The sequence below is a fragment of the Alexandromys fortis genome, unplaced genomic scaffold (assembly GCF_014885135.2).
Source record: "Alexandromys fortis isolate MF-2015 unplaced genomic scaffold, M_Fortis_MF-2015_v1.1 scaffold_150, whole genome shotgun sequence".
NCBI lineage: Eukaryota > Metazoa > Chordata > Mammalia > Rodentia > Cricetidae > Alexandromys > Alexandromys fortis.
The window spans coordinates 914,814-928,257 of NW_026068027.1; the positions used below are offsets into that span (position 1 = coordinate 914,814).

Sequence of the window (13,444 nt, forward strand, 5' to 3'; positions counted from 1 at the left end):
TCTCTCTCTCTCACACACACACACACACACACACACACACAGCATGCATGCATGCAAGAATGCATGTGGAGGGCAGAGGACATCTTGCAGGAACTGGTTTTCTCCTTCTACCCTGTGGGTCCCCAGTATCCATCTCAAATTATCAGCTTGGGAACAAGCACCTTTACCCACTGAGCAATCTTGCCAGCCCTCTTTTTAATTTTTTGTTTTTGAGGTTTAGGTTAAATGGAGAGCAGAAGCAGTAAGTGCTCTTAATCACTGAGCCATCTCCCCAGTCCTAAAGTGGCCATTTAAAAACCTTTAACACACACAGATACATAAACCAACCCTGACCTTGTTTTCCAAGTAGTCAAAGTCCTGAAAAATAGCAAGAAGCATAAGCAATTATCTTAGGAAAATACAGAAACTTGTATATACACTTTCCCATGGGAGCCTGGTACTCAGTGGTTGCCAACAGCAACCTCATTGGTGGTGTATGCAGCCTGTTGACTGTGTGGGTTGCCCAAAGGGATCTTGGAGACAATTTTCTGGCAATTATTCAAGTCTCTGATCTCAATGTTGTCCCCGTCTAGGCTCCGGACAGGTATGTGTTGAAATAAGAGCCACCTGCTAGCTCATGCCCAAAATAACAACACACAAACTGTATTCATTTAAAGACTGCTTGGCCCATTTCTATCTATCCTCTTCTAGGCTAATTCTCACCTATTAATTTAGCCCATTTCTAATAATGTGTGTAAGCACCCCAAGGTGCGCTTACCGGGAAGATTCTAGCCTATGTCCATCCTGGGTCAGAGCTGCCTGGGAGAGCGAAGCATGGCGTCTCTGCTCCAGAGAGCAGAGCTGTCAAGTCTCTCTGGGAGCAGAGCAGAGTCTGAGCTCACTTCCTCTTCCTCCCAGCATCCTATTCTGTTTACTCCTCCCACCTATGTTTTAACCTATCAGGGCCAAGGAGTTACTTTATTGCTTAACCAATGAAATCAACAGATTGATATATGACACTCCCACATCAGGTATGCATGGGGCCTTTGGGAGGCCGCAGGGCACAGTGGCTACGGTTCACACTGGCCACGGTTCACACTGGCTGGGTCATCACGTCCACCTACATCAGGGAGTAGAGTAAGGACGTATGATTGAGGCTCTGCGTAAGCCAAGTTCCAGTTCCCTGGCTGCCAGATGATCCACATCTCAAAGAAGCGGGACTTCACTGGGCTTTATATGGGTGACTCTGGAGACATGGCCGCTGAGAAGTGGCTTATTTCTGATAGCTGTGGGGTCAAATAGATCCCCAATCATGGTCTCCAGGACAAGTGGCAGGTCCCACGTTATGGGGTTTCCACGGTGCTCTCCTATCCCCTCTTCAGAAATAAATCTTACATGCAGTCTAAAAAATAAAATAAAATGTACATACACAAAAAATTGATGTTAAAATGCACAGTCTCATAATAGTATTTCCCCCCAAAAAAGCCAAAAATCATCATTAATTATCCCAGCAGCAAAGTTAGTTCATTGAATGTTGACAAAACATATGGATATTTCATATGGACAAGGCCCAGAAATCATTTGAAAGCATCTGGGCATACAGGTCAATTATCTTTTGAATGTCTGTCTTAAGCTTACCTGGAAGGAAGACTTTCAGAACCTCTCAGGACTCTTGGACAATGCGGTCATCTCTGCGTCTGAACGACAGCATTCTTTCAGCCGTACCAGGCACTGGCGGATCTGACTACCTACCATTCTGCCATTTCCTTTCTCCTGTCTCTTTCTTTAAGATGCTGCCAGAGCCTCCGTAGCTTTTTCTGGTACTTGGGCTCCTTATTCCTCCTCTAAAGTCCCCTCCCTGACATGTGGTCATTTAGCCACTTGTCTGCCACGTGGCTGTCTGCCTGTCTGCCATGCGGCCAACCTCCATGCCGCTTACCTCAGACCACACGGTGTGTTCTTTGCTTTCCTGTCTCCCTCCTCTAGGCTCTGACCAAGATTTGCACTTCGCTTGCTCTGGAGTTTTTCCTTTTAAACTATTAATAAAATTCTCCTTGAGCTTCAGAAAAACATTTTTTTAAGTAAGATGTTAGTTATACATCTTGAACATTCTGTAACGATTTTCTTAGCCTCAGTTTCCAGAACTAACATTTGAGGGTGTCGGACTGTCACACCCTTCCCTACCAATGAAAAAGACACAGTTGCCACCCGCTCTCACCCTGGTGTGCTTGCTTGTCTGGTTTGGGTTACCGCGCACCTTTTGCAAAACTAAGAAAACTGCCTTGCGGAGTGACTTTAGTTTGTTCATGTGCCGCTTACTCTTTCCCAACACTGACGGAGTCAGAGACTTCAGCTAACCAGGTTTGGGTTTTGGTTCTTTGCTCTTAATCCCAGATATTACAGTTCACTATTAAATTTCTGTATTTAATTATTATTATTTGCAAAGGAAGAGTGAAAGAAGAGACAGAAGCTCGGTCCTTCTGTGTTAGCACTCAGAGTGGACACTCCTCAGGCCATGCCTGTTTACAGCTCACAGAGAGCTGATTCTGCACCCTCACCTCAGGCTGACAGACTCCGAGCTGTCGGCGGCTGCCTGTGACACCCGTGTGGTAGTAACACGTTAACTAACCGGGCCTCCTCCTTCCTACTTTCTCCATACCTTCAAAGTCTTCCATTCTTTTCTCAAATGCGAACTCCCTCTCTACCCCCGGCTGTCCAGGAAGCAAGAGACAGCCTGTTTGCAGAAACAGGCCATGGAGGACTCACCAAGCACATGACATGGAACCTCCTCCCTTCCTGAGAAAACTAAAAGAAGCCTCCATTCCTTCCACCTGGGCCTGCCTGCTCCTCAGAGTGGCCCACCTCACCCCCTCCATGCCATCTGTCTGGCACTGGGGCCTGAATTCTCCTCAGAGCTCTTGCCCTGTTGGCCCCCTGTGGCAGTCACAGGTCTTCTCACAAACCTCCAACCCTATAAGACAGTCTGTCTCAGGGTGCTCTTGAGCCCCTTGTCTCAGTGTCCCCTTAGATCCCAAACCCAAGACTGTGGAATATTCCTTTACACGGTGTGAACATATGTCACTGTGACTGGCTTAATAAAGAAGCTGACAGGCCCACAGCTAGGCAGGATAAGGTTAGGCAGAGAACCAGACTAAGAGTGAGAGACCCAGGTCTCAGCAGAACTGCAGCCGTAGCACAAAGACCTGAGCAGCCCCACCCAGTAAGCAACTCGGCTGCCCCTGACCTTCCCTTGACCTTAGCCCTAGCCACTGGAACCAAGAATTCTACGCCCCACAGGAAGAGGCCAATCAGAAATGGATAACACCTTACCCTGCCAGGAGAGACCAATCAGGGATCCTATGTGTTCTGTCTCTTGGTGGTATTTTGGGGTTCCAGACTTTGAGCATAACAAGAGGATGCTGGGAAGAAGAGAGGAAAGAATTTCAGGGGTCACACGGAGACCTGGAGAGAAGGAAGATGAGCATGCTGTGCTGAAAGAAGGCGCCACCATGTGGCAGAGGGCAGATAAGAAATATGTGTTAATTTACATTGTAAGAGCTAGTTAGTAATAAGTCTAAGCTAGCAGCCAAGAATTTATAATTAATAATAAGTCTCTGTGTGGTTATTTGGAGAGAAGCTGGTGAGACAGAAAAGTTCGCCTACACAAGACTTTTCACTATGTGTGTTAATAGAGCCCTCAAATCATTCTTAAACTTTTGTATTCATGAACACACATGCATACATTTCAAATTAAGTATGCCAAAAATAGTATTTTAGTGTTTAATGAGTTTAAAAATATCCAAGAGGCTGGAGAAGTGGCTTACTGATTAACAGTACTTGCTGCTCTTTCAGAGGACCCAAGGTCTGTGTCTTCAGTTTCAGGGGTTCCAATGCTGTCTTCTGAACTCCATGGGCACCCATACCCCCATCACACACACACATACACACACACACACACACACACACACACACACAGACGAATAAAAATTCTTTTTAAAAACTTAAAACTGAAGTGACCAGAGTTTTTCAGCTCAACTGTTTTCAGAAGTTTTAGTAGAAAATTAATTTTTGCTCCTTACAAATTAATTTACTATCCTAAGTTTACAAAAAGTAAGTCAACTTGAATTCTCCTCCCTAGGGAAAATAGGGATGCTACAGATTCATTGTTTCCATAGCTACACAAATCACAATAGAGATGGCAATACCCTTATTTTATGCCTCAAATGGTTCAACAGAGCAGAGCCCCAAAAGACCAACAGACTTCAATTCCCTGTAACATGGTAAGTGCCCGGATAGTTCAACAGGACTCCTAACTTGCTCAAAAGAGCTGTCAAAATAACAAGGACAGTCATACACAGAGCACAGTAGCACAAATACCTCAGCCAAACCTCAGCAATAGAGAACTGCCGAAGACAAAGCCAGTCACCAGAGCGTTGCTGAAATGGCACAAAACCAAAACAGCTCAAAGGAGACCCAAAACTACAAGAAGATACTACCAGGGAGAGGCTCACCAAAGGTCAAAGTTACTCAAGAATCCCAAAGAAAATCCGAGCGCCTGTGTCTGCGCTTTACCAAATAGAGAGAAGAGAAACTGATAGTGAATGATGTGGGAAGGTACAGAAAATCCCCGAAATGTGATGGTTCCAGAAACTCTGTGGGACTAGTTCACGTTTCTTCTCTGTCTGGGGTCAAGTGGCTGATTCCCTGTGGTATAATGTCCCCCTGACCTGGCACCAGAGGGATAGCAAGCAAAACCTCCAGTAGCCATGATACCACGCAGGGTTATACCTGGCCTGACTTGGAGTTTTCACACAGCCCCCGAGCCTTCCTTTGTGTTATAAAAACCCTTCGCTGTCCTAAGTGAGTTTCCCAAGGATACAAAGCCTGTGCAAAACTCGGGTTAGAGGAAACCCAGAAAACCGTGGTACCTCACAAATCAGGTATTTGCACCTGGCATTGTACTGTTGGAAGCTTCCATCAGTTTGTTTGGAGATATGGAAATCTACTAGCTCAAGTGTAAGTACAGGAAAAAATAAAGCTGCCTTGAGGCGAAGGGACAGTGCTTTAGTTCACAGAAACTGAGTCCCCTGCAGCCGCAGAGGTGAAGTTTATTCTCATGTGTCTCCGCGTCTTCATTTCTCGGACCCGCGTGAACCCACACACCAGTGACCAGTTAAACGTGACAGTACCCAAAATGTCTTTTCTCCGGCTGTGGCTAATGAGAGCCTGAGTCATAACAGCCCTAACAACCCAGGCCGGCCATTCATCCTCAATGGGCAAAGTCGTAGTGAAAGGCAGGAAAGGGTGATTGATTTGGTGTGTGTAACTGGAGGTTTCTTTCCTGCCCGACAGTTCCTGAATAACCACTCTGAGGCTTAATAGTAATTACAAACTGTTTGGCCTATTAACTCAGGCTTCTTATTAACTAGCTCTTACATCTTGCTTGCTTCTCTGGCAGCAGCTGGCATCACCCTGACTCCATCTTCCTTTTCCCTTTATCTTTCCTTGGATTTCCCACCTGGCTCTATTCTGCCACCGACCAAATAAGTTTCTTTACTAACCAATGATAATAAAACATATTCACAGCATACAGAGGGGCATCCCACATCAGGTGTGGCCACATTAGGAAGAAGAACAAAGAGTTCCAGGTACAGTCAAGTCTATTTCTGTGGTCCTGACGTGAGGTCCGGGTTGAAGTAGAGAAGCGAGGTCCTGCTCAAGATGTCCCATCTATCACTAACAAATCATGGTCTCCAATCTCCCCTGCAGGGCCATCTAACGAGTTGTCAGAACTGTGTGAAATCTCTTTCCCAGAAACGCATTCTTCCTCTGGCTGGTACCAGCCTTCCTTCTCAGGCATGAGATTGATGGAAAATTCCAGTTTCTTGGGGAGCCATTATTTATAGTTCGATAGCTAGAGAGAGGGGAAAGCGTCAGTCTCTTTAGAATATCTTTGTTCATATCAGGAAGATTACATAGACATGAGGAGGGGCTGGATCAAGAGGCAGTGAGTGCTTCAGACAGCACTGGACCGAGAGAGGAGGCAACCCAAGCTATCTGGAGCCCCATGAACCCTTGGTGTCTGCCATGCTGAGCTTCAGTCTTGCCTTGGTCTGATTATTCCACACTATGTCCCCATTCCTCCTTTTGAAGAGGACTATTTGTTCTGTGCCATGTATACTGGAAGCTTGTAATCTTTTTATCGCATAGGCACTCACAGTTCAGAGAACAGACTTTGGACTTTTGAAAAATGTTGGGACTCTTACAGACTATGGGGACAGTTATTGATTAATTTAATTTATCTTGTAAAATGGCTTTGTGATTATATGGATGAAGATGGAAGGTTCTGGCTTAAATGCAATGTCTTGGTGTCATTTCGTCAAGGGGTGGACTTGTAACGGAACCTGATAAGATCTAGAATTCCCTTAAGAGAAAACTCTCTGAGCACGTTCTTGAGAGGACTTTAGATCGGATTAACTGAGGTAGTGTGGTGGTTTAAATGGGAAGGTCCCCCATGGACTTAGGTGTTGGAATACCTGATCTCCAGTAGGTGGTGCTATTTGCAGAGGACTAAGAGGTGTGGCCTTGCTAAAGGAAGTATGTCAGGGTTTGGGGGCAGGCTTTGAGGTTTAACCATTTCCAGTACTTTCCCCTTACTTCCTGATTGCATTTCATGATGTGAGTCCTTGGTTCTCAGCTTCTACCTCTGGCTGCCGTGTCTGCTGCCTGCTGCCATACTGTCTCTGCCCTTATGAACCCCAACCCTTTGGAACCATAGGCCCCAATTTATCCTTCTGTCTGTAAGTTGCCTTGGTTATGGTATTTTATCACAGCAATAGAAAAGTAGTAAATACAGGTAGGGAGACCTTCCCTGAATGTGGGTGGCACCACCCCATGGGTCGGGGTCCTGGACTTAATAAAAGGGCACAGAACCCACCTGCTTCTGCCTCCTGACAGCACAGAGTGGCTGGCCACCTTCCTCCCTTAAGTTGCTTTTGATAAGTGTTTGATCTTGGCAATAGAAAAAGTGACTCACATAACTTATGAGTCAGCGATTCTGTTAGTGGGTAGAGACTAACATGAGAGTGAGAAACAAGCTCACACAAAAACTGTGCATGAATGAATGTTCACAGCATCATGGCTTCCTTCTTTAAACGTTTCTGCTTGGCAGTACAGGGTTTGAACATGGGACCCCATGTATGCTAGCTGTTATGGTTTGTTTTTGTCAGCTTACATGAACCTGGACGTATGTAGGGAAAGGACTCTCAACTGAGAATTGCGTCCATCCATTTGGCCTGTGGGCCTGCCTATGGGACATTTTCCTTTTCTCTTTCTTTTCTTCTTCCACTTATGATATTTTATTTTATTTCTAAAACAATCTTATTTTAAATACCAATCCCAGTTCTCTCTCCCTCCTGTCCTCCCACTCCCCCCATCTTCTCCCCACCCCACCCCACCCCATCCACTCCTCAGGGTGAGGCCTCCTATGGGGAGTCAACAAAATCTGTAGCATCACTTGAGGCAGGACCAAGGTCCATCCCCCTGTAGCTAGGCTGAGCAAGGCATCCCTCCAAAGGGAATGGGCTCCAAAGAGTCAGCTCAGGCACTAGGGGTAAATACTGGTCCCCCTGCTAGTGGCCCCACAAACTGCCCAAGCCACACAACTGTCACCCTCACTCAGAGGGCCTAGTTCAGTCTTATGCGGGTTCCCCAGCTGTCAGTCTGGAGTTGGTGAGCTCGGGACATTTTCTTACCTGCTAACTGATGTAGAAGGGCCCAGCCCTCTGTAGGAGGTGGCAGGCCTGTGCAGGTGGGGCTGGGCGGGATTAGAAAGGTAGCTGAACTAGCCATGGGAAGCAAGCCAATGAGCAGTATTGTTCCAGGCCTTTGTTGCTGTTCCTGCCTGGCGTTCCTCCCTTGGCTCCCCTGTCCACCTCAAGTCGCTTTTGGTCATTGTGTTTATCTCAGCAACAGAAAGCAAACCAGGACATGAAGAAAGCATTCTGCCACTGGCCTATAGCCCCAGCCCTTTGATAGTATTATGGGTAAACAAAGATAAGTATCCACATAATGGAATATTATCCATGCATAAAAAGGAATAACATTCTGAGACTGAACCCAGGGCCTACAGCATGTAAGGTAAGTCTCTGTTTGTAAGCTGTATCCTCGGACCATTTGCCTAGCAAATGCAAGGCCCTAGGCTCCCTTCCTACACACATACACACACACACATACACATACACCACACATACACAAACATACATACCACACACATACATATACCATACACACATACACACATACCACATACATAAACACATGCACACCACACACACATATGCACTCTGCAATACATATATATATATATATATATACACACACACACACACACACACACATACACTCACACTCATTTAATCTCAATAAGAAAATCAGAATGCACAAAAAAGCCCTTCCACCTGAACTGGAAGCTGGTACAGTCTTAAGAAAGGTATCAAGACTGAAGTACGAGTCTGGGACCATCCAAGTCCCAACTGTCACCTAACAAGTGAGGTAAGGAATGCACCCACCAGGCAGGGCTGAAGCCTCTTGTGCTTGCTATGAGAGAAAAAGGAAAAGTCCATTGCCCAGCAGAGGCTTGTTGCAGACTCGGGGCAGATGGCAGACACCAGAAGGCATCCATCCACATGACTGACAGAGGGCCCTGCTCCCTGCATCAGGACAGGACTTTTGTGGCGGAAGACCCAGAGTGGTCCTCAGGATACTTACGGTGACCCAAGGACAGAAAGATACCAGTCATGACAAAGGAGCCACAAACAGCCTCCCCATCATAAGAATGGGCAATGAAGCTGCCAGAAACTATTTTTAGTATGCAAAGTTGGGGGACACTGAGTTCTGTCATTGTCCAGATGGTAGGAATGGGAACTGGTACAGCCACTTTGGGAGGCAACTTGCCAGTATCTGTCCAGAGAGATGCGCAGCCTATGATTCAGCAAGTCCTGTGCCTGGTTTTCATTGCAGACACACCCCCGAGTGTACAGGGAAACAGCGTGTTTATGGAACACCGTGTGCAGTGGAGAAAGGTTGAGAAGCCTCAGTGTTCCCGAATATGCGAGCACCTTCAGAACCTCTACACAGAGCTGGTCAGGTGACACCCAACAATACCCAGCACTTGGCAAGTGGAGGCCTAGGGTTAGGAGTTCAAAGCTAGGTTCATAGCAGGTTTGAAGCCAGTCAGGCTACATAGGACCCTATCTCAAAAAAGAGATAGAGAGTGAGAGAAGAGGGGGGCTGGAGGGGGAGGAAGGAAGAAAGAGGAAGAAAGAAAGAAAGAAAGAAAGAAAGAAAGAAAGAAAGAAAGAAAGAAAGAAAGAAAGAAAGATTTCTACAGAGACCAGTCTCCTCTGACAAAGTAGTAGTTGTGGGTATAAAGTGAATTGAAGTGTGGGACATAGAATTGGATTTAAAAAGGAATCTAGAGGAGCGTATACTGTGTATCATTCATGATAAAAAGAGCACAAGTGTGCTGGTTCCTTGAACCCCCCCTGGCAGAAACTCTGCCTGGCAGACTGAGACACAAGACCAATAAAAGAGAAGACTTTTCTGTTATTGGTTTTGCTTGTTTGTCTTGTTTTTTGTTTTGTTTTTGTTTTGTTTTTGTTTGGTTGGTTAGTTTTGGTTCTTGGTTCTTGGTTTTTCAAGACAGGGATTCTCTTTGTAGCCCTGACTGTTATGGAACTCTCTCTATAGATCAGGCTGGCCTCAAACTCAGAGGTCTGCCTTCCTCTGCCTTCCCAATGCTGGGATTAAAGGTGTGTGCAGCCACTCCTGCCCAGCTGGTTCTCAGCATTTCTATGGCAGCTCGCAACCATCTATAACTCAATTCCAGGGGAGAAACACTCTCTTCTGGATCCAAGCACTTCAGGCACGCATGTAGTGCACAAACACAGATGCAGGCCAAACCTTCGTACAAATAAAATAAATAACTCTTTAAATTTTTTAAAGGACGTCTTTTTTAATTCTTTGAAAGTTTAATAACATGTACAACATATTTGATCATATCCACCCCAACTACATCTTTCTACTCCTATACTTTCTGAGACACACACTTTCATGTCTTTTCTTTTCTCTCTTTTTTTTTAAAATCCCACTGAGTCCAGTTAGTACTGTCTACTGGAATGGTGACTAGGTTTATAGGTGTGGCCTCATGCAGAGTATATGGGTGTAAAGACCATGTGTGGTGCTTTGATTGAGAACGGCCCCATAGAGTGCTCAGTCACTAGGGAGTGGAACTGTTTGAGAAGGATTAGAAAGATTATGGCCTTGTTGGAGGAGTTGCGGCCTTGTTGAAGGAAGTGTGTCAGTAGAGGTGGGCTTTGGGGTTTCAAAAGCCCACACCAAGCCCAGGAAAAATATTTAATGTAAGGGTGGCTTACATTTTTAGAGGTTCAGTCCATTATCATCACGGTGCTGGAGAAGGAGCCGAAATTCCTACATCTTGATCCACAGACAACAGGAAGTGAACAATGTTTGAGCAAAGGAGACCTCAAAGCCCACCCCAACAGTGACATACTTCCTCCAACAAGACCACACCCTCTCCAGCAAAGCCACACCTCCTAATAGTGCTGCTCCTTGTGAGGTTATGAGAGCCAAGGACATTCAAACTCCCACTGCTGCCTTGGCCATGGTGTCTCTTCACAGCAGAGCAGTTACCAAGACACCTCACTATGTCCAGAGCACACTGTTTCATAGCCTCCACCCTATCCTCCAGCTCTTACGTTCTTCTGTCTCCTCCTCCGATGCTCCCTGAGCCTCTGGGGAGAGGCCATTTAACTGTCTCATGTAGGGCTGAACTCTACACGCTCACTCATTCTCTACACTCTGGCCACTCCCAAATCTGCATTAACTGCTGCCCACTGCCAAAAGAAGCTTCTAGGGCCAAGGTTGAGAGCAGCGGCAACCCATTCCATGGGTATAATCATAACTATTCAGCAGTTTGACAACATGCAGCAGGCTGCCCTAGGGTTTATGGCCTCTCAAGCCACGGGCTTTTGATCTTTTAAATTTTATTACAGTTTTATTATTTTGTGTGTGTGTGTGTGTGTGTGATATGTGAGCACAATGTTTGGAAGTGGACTTCGTCTTCTACCATGGATCCTGGGGCTCAAACTCAGGTCATCATGGGTGTCCTACAAATGCCCTTACCAGCGAAACCATCTCACAGTCCCGGCATGTTCTTTCCCTTGATGTCTCTAAGCTTTCTGCTTTTCTTACATGTCTATTTACTGATCTGTGGTTTTCTTAGGACTCGTGGGGACCCGAGTACAGAGCTTCCTGACATCCCAGGAAGCTCACAGCTAGTAACCCATAGCACAGGAGGAGCCACAAAGCACGCCCTGCTAAAGAAAGCAGGCAAAAGGTAGCAGTTCCTCGGGGACCACCAGAACTGATGGGGACAATGTCAGCAGAAACAGACTATCACACCTAATCATGAACTGTTAGCAACTTTGGGGGGGCTCAGATTCTCCCTCCTTTATCAGATTTGACCACATCTTCCATGATTGGTTCTATTTTTCACCCTATTTTCATGCCCACATTCAGCCTATCGGGGTCCTCTATAAATCTGAGCTTCAGAACACAAAATGAGTCAGAGTTCAAATGAGAAAGCCCTTAGCTTGAGAAAGCCAGCCTCTGGACCTCATTCCTGCCTCTGCCTCCTGGACTCCAGGCTTTGGCAGATGATGGGAATTCCTGCAGCGGTTTCCAGACCACAGACATCAGACTACAAACTCCTCAGAACTACAGACTTACTCCACCAGGGTGGCTCTTGATGGGCACCCGGCACCTTCAAAACCTTTGTATGTAATACTTCCAGGGTGCTAGCCTGGGACCTAGCATCACTAAAGTATCCCATGTTGCGATCGGCTTTAACTTGTTTTACCCCATTTAAAGTTGTCCACCCCGAACTCTCTATAGGGACGGACAATACAGTAACTCTTATTGCTGTCTGCCCACTCCATTCTTGGAGGAGGACTGGACAGGAACCCAGTCTCCACACACTGACTTGATTGAAGTACACAATGTGCTCTCTGGAGTGGCGACCCGTACCTTTACTCCCAGCACTTGGCATACAGAAGCAAGAGGAGCTCTGTTAGTTCAAGGCCAGCCCTGGTCTACATGGTGAGTTCCAAGCCATCCAGGGCTACATAGTGAGATCCTGTCTAAATAAAAATAAATAAGTAAGCAAGTAAGTGACTATAGTAAATATACATTTAGAAATAGTTAAAATGATGACCATTATGCATATTTTAAACATAGTCCGTGGTTCAGATACTGTAAATAAGAGGGTGAACCACCTTTTGGGCTACTAACCAGCTCTCAAATCATGACACAGAGATTTCTTATTAGTTATGAATGTTTGGCCTTATCTCGTCCAGTTCTGCCAATCGAGGATCCTCCGTTGCTCAGACGGGAGTTTCACACGCATGCGCAAATCATCCAGGGGCGGTCTGCTGTCCAGACAGGAAGGAATACTCTCTCGGATCCAAACATTGAAGAGGAGCAGCCATCAGTTCTCATCCGTGCCAGCTGGGAGCTGGAGCAGAAGGGTCAGTGTTTAACAGCTGGCTCCTGCTGTGGGTAGCATCTCATGCGTTGCATTGCTGGTTTACACTGTCGGTCATAAGCATCCTGCCACGGCCAGTTCGCCTGTTTGAATCTCATTTATAACATTCCTGAAGTCCTACCCACCTGGCTTTGGCTGCGCAGCCCGGCTCTTTGCAGTTCCACCCCAGGGAGTGAACTCATTCAGAGGACACTCAGAGGCCAGAGAGGGACGTAGAGGCGTGTGGTAGGTCTCCTAGAGCTTCACTGTCAGAGAGCATCAGGTGTGTGCGTGTGGAGGCTGGTTAGATCTGCCATGCGTTGCCTACAGTCATCTGTCAGCAAGAGGAGTCACTCAGACACAGGAGAAAGTCGGGAGCCCCTGAAGCCCTGTGAAGGAGAGCAGTACCCCTCCTTCAAACCCCTTTCCACATTGTGAGGAATCAAGAGAGCAATACATGGGGCCTGAGTGCTGCGAGCCAGGCTTCTTCTCGGGCTGGGGCCAACAACCAGCTCCCAAATCACGACCCAGAGGCTTCTCCTTAGTTCTGAAAGCTTGGCCTTATCTTATGCTTGTCCCATTAGCTCTTATAACTTCAATTATCTGTTTCTCTTCTTGTGTTTTGCCTTGGGGCTTTTTTCCTCCCTTCCTTCTTTCCCCTCCCTCCCTCCCACCCTCTCTCTCTCTCTCTCTCTCTCTCTCTCTCTCTCTCTCTCTCTCTCTTTCTTTCTTTTTTCTTACTTTCCTGCTGTCTCCACGTCTGACTGCCTGGCTTCTGGCCCCTGGCGTGTTCCTCTCTTTCTCCCTCGTTCTCTCCTTCTCTCCTGTTTTCCTCTTGAGCCTTGATTTCTCCTCCTACTT

At 46.5% G+C, this 13,444-nt stretch overlaps 1 non-coding gene across 1 annotated transcript; it reads left to right on the forward strand.

The window, feature by feature from the left end:
* The first annotated feature begins 388 nt into the window (after nt 1-388).
* Nucleotides 389-525, forward strand: LOC126514937 (small nucleolar RNA SNORA70). Its single transcript, XR_007595714.1, has one exon. It is a non-coding gene; the product is annotated as a small nucleolar RNA SNORA70 (small nucleolar RNA).
* Nucleotides 526-13,444: the final 12,919 nt, after the last annotated feature.